Below are 9355 nucleotides of genomic sequence, written 5' to 3'. Positions count from 1 at the left end.
GTGGCCCGCCAGCCGGCGCCGCCCCTGCGCTCAGGGCAGGGAGGAGCGCAGGGGACCCGACCCCCGGCCCCCTTCTCCCCTGAAAACTTTCTAGATGGAAGGGACTATTTTCTCCCAGTGTAACCTTCCACCAAGTGGAGGGAAAGTTCCGAGCCGGGCCGTCCGGGCCTGGGGATCCGGGAGCCCAGCGGGCCTGGCCGGGCTGGTGGTCCAGGTTCACGCTAATGATGCTAAGTGTTTAAGGTGGAGGTGTTAACGAGAAGTGGTATGAAATAGATTCCACCGGACCAACTGTGGGCTGCAGACCTCGCAGATTTCTCTCCGGGCCACAGAAGTCACATCTGCCAGCTGCTGGATTCCCTGTGAGTCCGGGGAGAAACTGCAGAAAGACTTCCCCAGGAGGAAAACCCACCAGACCTGCATTTTTCAGACTGGGCGGCAAAATCAGTGTGACAAGGAAGAATCTGGAACGAAAGAGAACGCACCGATACCGCCTATGAGAATCGGAATTCTTTCCCGAAACTCGAATCATAAAAAGAATACGGAGTGTGTTTGGTGCATTTGGAACTGAGTTATTGAATGCACTTCTTACTCTGGGTGGCTGTGGAAAAATGTTTGACAGCCACTGCCCTAGACGGTTTCTTTTTTCTTTCTTTCTTTTTCTTTTGAACGCTTAGAGTGGAAAGGTTTGAAAAGCCATCTAATTTATTTCTCTCTGCTTAGACAGTATTTCATTTTAAGAACAGTACAGACTTTAATTATCTTTCTTGCTTATCATCTTCCCATCTCAGCATTCGCTCCTGATGATTTGTGAATAATTTGTCTCTGTAAAGCTATTATTTCGGTTAGGAAAGCGATAAATTAGAATAGGAAGGCAACTGTGCCAAGCCTCCTTCCTCTGTCTCCTTTCTCCCCGGCATCAGGCCGTGGACACCTTCCAAATGTGCTGCCGGCCAGGCCTGGAGCCGTCCACGGCCAGCCTGCCCTGTAATGAAATATTGCCTTGGAGCTACCGGTGCTCGTTTTGTATTGGGGATTGAACCCAGGGCCTTTGCACTGAGCTACCAACCCACCCCACACACTGGCAACCCCCTTTTGAGAAAGGGTTTTGCTAAATTTCTCAGGCTGGGCTTGAACTTCTAGTCCTCCCGCCTCAGCCTCCTGAAGTGCTGGGATTACAGGTGTGCACGCTACCTAGGATTTCCAAAGTTTTCTTGAGGATTTAGGAGTTCTCCCAAAGGGTAAAGAAGTTATGCTTTCTCCATATGTCTCCCAGGTCATGATGCCTGGTAGGACTTGATGCTGGGACAACGTGAAAGGAGGGAGAGAGAGAAACCTTGTGTTTTCTGGTCCCAGAGGATCATAGAAGAAAGCCGGGAAGGCAGGCGCACACCTGTAACCCCCGCACTCCGGAGCCTGAGGCAGCAGGACCACCACAAGTTCAAGGATCCTGAGCTACATAATGAGTTCGAGGCCAGCCTGAACTACAAAGCAAGACCCTGTCTCAAAAAAACAAAACAAAACAACAGGAATGAGAAGAAATAAAGAAGGGAAAGCTGAAATGTGTGACTCGATTTCTCCTCTCGGGTGGCCCAGACCTCAGACCAGTGAGGACTCATCCTATTGGGGCTCTTGTCCGGCTGTGGCACTGACGCAGCAGCTAAAGGTGGTAGTAAGCTGTTGGCAAGCACAGGGGGCAGAGGAGAGCCCGAGGTCACCCTTTCCTGGGGTGCGGCCCCCGTGAGCCCCAGCGGCTGAGCGGCTGAGGAGCCTGCTGAAGGAGGTGACCTCCGTGGGACAAGGTGACACCATAGTGGGGGCTGCAGATAAACCCCTCCCCCACCACCTAGGCTGGGGTTGGCGGGGCCTCTTAGCACATGACAGAGGGAGCCGGGTCAGGGAGCCCTGAGGCTGGGCGCTGTAGCCTCGAACCACTGACTGGCGCAGGTGCGGAAGGAACGTTGCCTCTGAGGCCAGAGGTGCCAAGAGCACTGAACTTGGGGGTCTCTGGATTCTCTTCCTTTGTCACAGGTTGCATAAGTTAGGCTTTGATGGCAACTTAGAGAAAAGCTGGGGCTGAAAAACTGAGAATGGGGAAAAGACTGTAACTTTCCTAAAGAGGATGATTACTGTCTAAAGAGATTTTTGAAGTTATTGGGTGAGACTTAGCACTTTGTGTGTGTGTGTGTGTGTGTGTCTGTGTGTATACCGGGTGTTAAACCCAGGCAGTGCTGAGCTACATCCCCAGCCCTCTGTAGTTGTTTAATTTTGAGATAATCTTGATAAAATGTCCAGGCTGGGCTGGAACTTGGGAGCCCCTTGTTTCAGCACCCTGAATGCTAGGATTACAGGCATGCACCACTATGCCCAGGATCTGTAAAATATTTTTTTTTTTTTTTTTTTTTTTTTTTGGTTTTGAGGCAGGGTCTCACTGCATAGTTGAGACTGACCTGGAACTCACTATGTAGCCCAGGCTGGTCTTGAACTCACAGCGATCCTCCTGCCTCAGCCTCCCGAGTGCTGGGATTACAGGCGTGCACCACCACACCTGGCCAGATCTGTAAATAATTTTTAAAAGGTGATTACAAAATATTTAGGACCCACCAGGAACGTAAGAACTAATATAAGGGCTGTCAGTCAGTATATTAAAAAAAAATTCCAATACAGTTAAAACTTCCAGGATACTCATTCTACAAATGCTGCTTTTACTGGGTCAGACAATACACAACAGCCAATCTCAAGTTGCTTTTTGCCCTCCGAAGAACTCAGCAATTTTAAATGATCCAACCTAACATTTTATTTGAGCTTTTTGGGTTTTACCATACCTTTTTCATCCTATTGCCCACTTCGGATGCCTTTCTTTTCCTCTTCATCCAAGCCTACCCATCTTCCTCCACCCCCTCATAGCAGGGATTGAACTTGGGACCTTGCACTTTCCCAGCAGGGTGTCTATTCATCTCTAAGACAAGTTCTGAGCATACTCCTTTCAAGTAGTCTTCATATAATGTCGCTTTCTCTCTCCAAAAGGCACTGCCTCATACATTTATATATCATATATTTATTTTATATCATTTATATCATTTTATATATCATATTCTCCAATTGTCTACACCACACGTATTAGCACTTGGCAATATTTTGTTGCCTATTGTGCCACCTTCTTAATAGGTGAAAGAAATAAGGTTTTACTAAATATTTGTTTATGGATAATGAACTACTTGGAAGTTACTACTTCAATTCTTTTCCTTTTTCCTTTTTTTTTTAGTACTATGCCGAGACCCACACAGTATAGGGTCCAAAGCCAGGGAGAGCAGTGGGAGATGAAGAAAACTGATGAATAACAAGAAAGAAAGCTACATACCAAGATCAAACTTGAAAGCTGGGACCAGGTGGAACCCTGACCTTATGAGCTAATGGTCACCAGGGGTCCAGGGCTCTGTACTTACAGTGTAAGACAAACAGGAAGGGAAGGTGGGGTACGTCATGCTACGTGGCCTTTGTGGTGCACGCCTATAATCTCAGCACAAGGCAGGCTGAGGCAGGAGGATCCTCAAGAGTTTGAGGACAGCTTGGGCTACATGGTGAGTTCAAGGTCAGCCTGAACTACATAGTGAGAGCCTGTCTCAAAAAAACCCAAAATAAGTAAATAAAATTAAAAGAAAAAATATATATTTGACTCCAAGACCCAATTTAGCAGAGATACCCAATAATGAGAAAGCTAGGATAGAATCAGAATAAGGAGTCTGTCAATCGTGAGTATAGTCAAATTTTATCATGTCCCACTAAGTAATTATGATATAGGATATTTTGATATCTAATAATACAAACTGCTATTCATGCAATAGTAGCTACAAGTACTATGAGCCAGGTACTGGCTGGGCATTTTATATATTTTGAGATATACCTTATATATCTGTAAAAAGTAACTGCAATGTAGGTGATATCAAGCTCTACCCTGTTTACAATGCTGTCTCCTCCTCCCACCCTCCTTTTTTTTTTATTAAGTTTATTGGTACATTTTAGGTATACAATGCAGTCACATTCATCCTTGGGATCTTGTACCTTTACATGACGTATCTTGGTTCTTAGTTCCCACCCCTTTTTTTGAGACAGGGTTTTACTTTGTAATTCAGGCTGGGATTATAGGCATCACCATCATACCCAGCGGTCTCCTATTCTTAATTATAAAAAAATAGTACTGAGAATTTCTCCCCCCTTCACTCTTTCTTCCAGTTCAACTTTTTAGTACAAATGTGTTAGTCTGTATTAGTAGGGTAATGCTGCATTAACAAGTCGATCTTGGACTCTCCATGGTGTAGCACGGTGAGGTTTTTTTTGTCGTTGTCCTGGTAAAGTCCACTGTCTGCTGGGCAACTCATGAGTTCAGCTCTCCTCCGTGGGGTGGCTCAGGGATCCAGGCTGTCTCCACGTTGTGCCTTTCTCATCTCACTGACAACCTTTAGATGCTGTGGGCCAGAAGGGATCCATCGCTGTACTCACTTTCCCATTTGCGAGGCCCGGATACAGCCGCAAAGGAGGCTGGGAAGTGCCGAAGCGCACGAGTACTCAGTGAGGCAGTCAGTGAAGTGGTCGGTGAGGGAGGACCAGGCGTCTCAGGAGAGCCACTGTATCTGCAGGGCTGGGCAATCAGAGGTTATCTCCTTAAGGCCAACGGTACCACTTCCACTGGCCAATTAAGCCAAATGATCTGAACGTCTTTTTTGAGTCCCAGATGTTAAAGAACATACTGGGCAAAGATGAAAGAGGAAGTAAAATAGTAGTAGTAATAAACCACTTGTTAGAGTGACAGAACTTCTAGATTTTTTTTTTTTTTTTTTTTGCCATAAATGTTCATAGGATTGTTAGAAGCTGTCGTTTCTCTGGACACTCAGAAACATCCTATTCAAGGAGCCCAGAGTCAGATTCTTTCCCTGGAGTTCATGAATAGACCCATAAATGGACTTTAAGTTTGCGAAAATATTGTATGTCCACAAATGTGCACTTTTCAAGGGAAGATAGCCTTTGTGGAGATTTTCAGTGTTCATGTCATGATTTGGATTGAAAATGTCCCCCCAAAGTCTCACAATCAGAGATGGAGCCGGGCTGGAAGGGGCAGGCCAGGGGTGCACGCCTGGGAAGGGTGTGCACCCTCCCTGGCTTCTCTTTTCTCTTTTTTGCTTCCTGTCTGCCATGTGAGCAGCTTTCGTCCTCTTGGCCCCTCCACCATGCGGTTTCTGCCCTGGACCTGGCCTGCCAGGGACTAAACCTACTAAACCGTGAGCCAAACTCCTCCTTTAAATTTCAAGTATTGGGTATTTTTTCCCAGTGTTGAGAAAGTGACCGATGTAGTTCATAATGCAGAAAAGGTTAAGAATCCTTTTTCTGGGCTCGAAACAAGATTTTTGTACAGAAGAAGCAGAGATCACAGCCTGCTGGGAAGCAGGGTGCATGAAACAGAAGAAACAGCCAGGCAAGGTAGGCCTGTAATCCTCACTCAGGAGGCTGAGGCAGGAGAATTCCATGAGTTTAAGGCCAGACTGGACTACATAGTGAGTTCAAAGCCAGTCTGAGCTACATAGCAAGATCCTGTTTTAAAAAACAAACAAACAAACAACAGAACAAACATTCACAATCCTCAACACTTCTACAAATGCCCTTCCACACACTTGAACAACTGCACTTACACACAAACCTAGACATGAGAACTATTTCCTGGCTGAATTATGGTTAAATCAATTTTCTCCTATAAAATAATTTTAAATTGATGAATCTTGGCTGTTTCATGTTTCCAGATTTTATTATTTATTTATTGTTTTGTTTTGTTTTTTTGAGACGGGGTCTCACTATGTAGTCAAGACTGCCCTGGAACTCACTATGTAGCCCAGGCTGGTCTCGAACTCACAGTGGTCCTCCTGCCTCAGCCTCCTGAGTGCCGGGATTACAGGTGTGCGCCACCACGCCTGGCTTCCAGATTTTATTAAATTCATATTTCAGTCACCAGAAGAGGCATTAAAAGTGGATCCTTGGCTGTCACAGGAGATAGCCTCCTCGCCGCCACCACCCACATTGTATCTCTTTAGAATTAAAGAAAACACAAATGGACTTGACTGCTTATCTACTCCAGAAACCTTTAAAATTTAATTGAGAAGGATACCTCATTCTTACCTCTAGGACAACGGTATTAATCCTCACGTCCTTCAAAATAATAAATTGCTAATTATTTGCTGTCCATAGTTGTGTTCTGAGATAGGGTCTGGCTTTGCAGTTCAGCCTGGCCTTGAACTCACTATGCAGCCCAGGCTGGCCTTGCACTTGGGCTGATCCTCCTGCCTCAGCCTCCCAAGTGTTGGGATTACAGCATGTGCTACCACACCCAGTAATAGTGTTGTTCTGGAAATTATTCATGGCTATAATAAAATTTAAGTACTGCTGGGCTGGGGATTTAGCTCAGTGGTGCTGCTGCCTGCCTCACAAGAGCAAAGATCTTAGTTTGATCTCTGGTACAAAAAAAAAAAAAAAAAACCAAAAAAACAACTACTGCTAAATTTAAAAAGGGTGTATCCTAGAGAATGAAGGAAACTTGTATTAATTTTTTTTTTTTTTTTTTTTTTGTACCAGGGATTGAACTTAGATCCTTGCACTTGTGACACAGGCGGTGGAACCACTGAGCTAAATTCCCGGCTCAGATTTTACTCTGTGATCCATTATAATGACCAAGTTAGATAGCAAATGTCTATAAAATAATCTTATTTCTCTTTTTATAAAGATTTATGGCATCAACTCAATTCCTAGATAATCATACCTGATCGGCATAGCAACAACCTGGGAGAAATAAATACAATTTTGCTTTTGGGTGTCTCATATAATATTAATTTAATTCAAAGTTAAATCATTATCTCCTATGAAATCATGCAGTAATTCACAAAGAAATCTTAATGACTGATGAAGTTGCTGCCTATGCATTTCTAACGAAATATACTTTCAGCTGGGTGTGTTGGCCCTCGGGAGGCTGAGGCAGAAGGATCGCTGGGAGTTCCAGACCAGCCTGGGCTACACAGCGAGTTCCAGGTCAGGCTCAACTACATAGTGAGACCCTGTCTCAAAAAACAAACAAACAAAAGAAACCAACCCAGTCTGAAAACTTTCTCAGGCTTTTTCTCATCTCCTGGGCCCTGGCTCTTCTTATGTAGAAGGAGATAGAAATAATGCTTCAAAGTAAAATGCAGCCAGTTTCTAAGCTCCCGATTCTTCTTTCGGCTCGGGCAGACTCAGACTCTGACCCGCCCTCGCTGCGCGGCAGTGTGCCCGTCAGGTCTGCCACATCATTTGCCCTTTTCACTCGGCGGCTTCCTTCAGAGGCGCCACACAATCGACCTCTTCAACGTGGGAGTGGAGGAAACGTCTCCACGCCTTTTCTCTTTCATTTTCCAAAATGAGCCCTCGCTTCTGAGCTCCAAACACCCTGAGGGTGTTCCAGAGGGAGGCTGGGATGACTTTTTAAAAACTTGCCACTGTCCCCTTGCAGTTGCTCTCCGCCTGGGGTGGCCTCCCGGTCCGACCCTCATTCCCAACCACAGCTCCCACGCCAACGCAAGCCGTCATCATGAGCCTGAACTTCCGAATGAACGCTTGTGTCGGAAACCACAGAAGGCACCCACGGTGCACTCCGCCTGAGAAGACATGTTCAAATATTTGTCTCTCTGCCTGGACGCTCTCCAGGCTACAGGTGGTTCCAATTTTCAACTCGTGGAAGAAACCATACGCTAAGGAAGCAAGTAAGTGTTTCTATAGACTGCAGAAAAGAGACAGTCTTCTGCTAACTGTGAAAAGCCCAACTTGGGAAGGCCATTGACCTCTGACGTTCTTTTTGAACCCCAAAGGAAAGGATTTAGTGTTTCTACGTTGGCTACTGAAGACCACAGTAGCTTTTCTCAGAGTAGCTCTGCTAGGATCCAATTTCTTCAGTCCATCAAACTGCACTGGCTTTTAGGTCTCTTCCCAGTGTCTTATAGAGGCACATGTGAGCTGATTTCCAAGAATCTGATCCAGGTTATGTCCAAAGGACAGACCACAGCCATCAGGTCTATGACTTTAGAAATCTGCGTGTCAGCTGAGGACAGCAAAACGTCCCAATACGACTCGAGCGTATCAACTTCTGCCCTAGCACAGAGGATACACTGCTGGTACTAGGAACATGAACTCGCAGCTCTTTTTGAAATGCTGTTCTAGCGCTGCGAGGTGGCAGAGTCTGCTTCAGATTCTACCCCTCCTCTGAAATGCCTTTGCACGCCCTTGCTTCCCACTCCCCACCGTTCAACTGCCCGCTTCTCTCTGCAGTGACACAGACAGGACCCAGCACCAGTGTCCCACCCATCCCCTGACTGCCTGCTCTCTTCACCCATTTCCTCAACACTGCCTCCAGACCCTGAAAAGTTCTCATATTTTACATTCAGCACAGTATTTTTCCTTTAATTTATTTTTCTTTTGTACCAGGGATTGAACTCGGGACTTTGCACGGTACCACTGAACTACATCCCAGGTCCTTCCCTTATTTCTTTATGGTAGGTATAGCACAATCACTCACACACATTTTGTTAGGGCTGGGGATGTAGCTCAGCGGTGCAGCACCTGCCTGGCAAGCACAACGTCCTCAGTTTGATTCCTGGTACCAAAAAACAAAACAAAACAAAAACCATACACATTTTGTTAGCCTTTTTGGGTCAAAAGTGTCTCCCAGGATACAAACTAAATGAGAGGAAAATAGGGTACAGAGGTAGAACTTGGAAGGCTGAGGCAGGAGGATCACCACAGGCTCAAGGACAGCCTGGGGTACGTGGTGAGTTCAGGGCCAGCCTAAACTACACAGGGAGACACTGTCTCAAACCATCCCCTTTCCCAAAATCAAAGAAAACTAAAGTAGCGGCTTCACCATCCGCACCCTGGGTCAGGCCACCGCCATCTGATTTGGATTATTGCAGTGGCATCCTGTTGTGTATCTCTCTGCATCTGCCCTCGCCTGTACCAGTTATTCTCCATAAGAAGTCGGAGTGACCTTTGGCTCAAAATTCTCCAGTGGTTTCATTTTCACTTTCTCCCAGTTTTTATCCAACTTCCCCAAATAAAATAGCAACTTCCCTGTTCCTTGCCTGTATCAGACTCCCAATTCCTCTATTCCCTCCCTCTCCATAGCACCTATCGCCACGTGACATACTTATCTACATAACAAGAGGCAGAATGCCTTTTCCAGGTTGTAGATGGAGTCCCCTCCACGTGCCCTTCTTACAGTGCGGCGTGTCCACGACTGCCTTCGTGTGTGTGTGTGTGTGTGTGTGTGTGTGTGTGTGTGTGTGTGTGT

At 45.9% G+C, this 9355-nt stretch overlaps 1 long non-coding RNA gene across 1 annotated transcript; it reads left to right on the top strand.

Annotated features, from left to right (window-relative positions):
• The first annotated feature begins 6960 nt into the window (after positions 1-6960).
• LOC104856905 lies at positions 6961-9306 on the top strand. Its single transcript, XR_778740.2, has 3 exons — positions 6961-7068; positions 7526-7775; positions 8979-9306. It is a non-coding gene; the product is annotated as an uncharacterized LOC104856905 (long non-coding RNA).
• Positions 9307-9355: the final 49 nt, after the last annotated feature.

The sequence above is a fragment of the Fukomys damarensis genome, unplaced genomic scaffold (genome assembly GCF_012274545.1).
Source record: "Fukomys damarensis isolate Sample0158 unplaced genomic scaffold, DMR_v1.0_HiC HiC_scaffold_33, whole genome shotgun sequence".
Taxonomy (NCBI): Eukaryota; Metazoa; Chordata; class Mammalia; order Rodentia; family Bathyergidae; genus Fukomys; species Fukomys damarensis.
The sequence above is the reverse complement of the archived record's forward strand: the minus strand, read 5'-3'. Positions and strand labels throughout refer to the sequence as shown.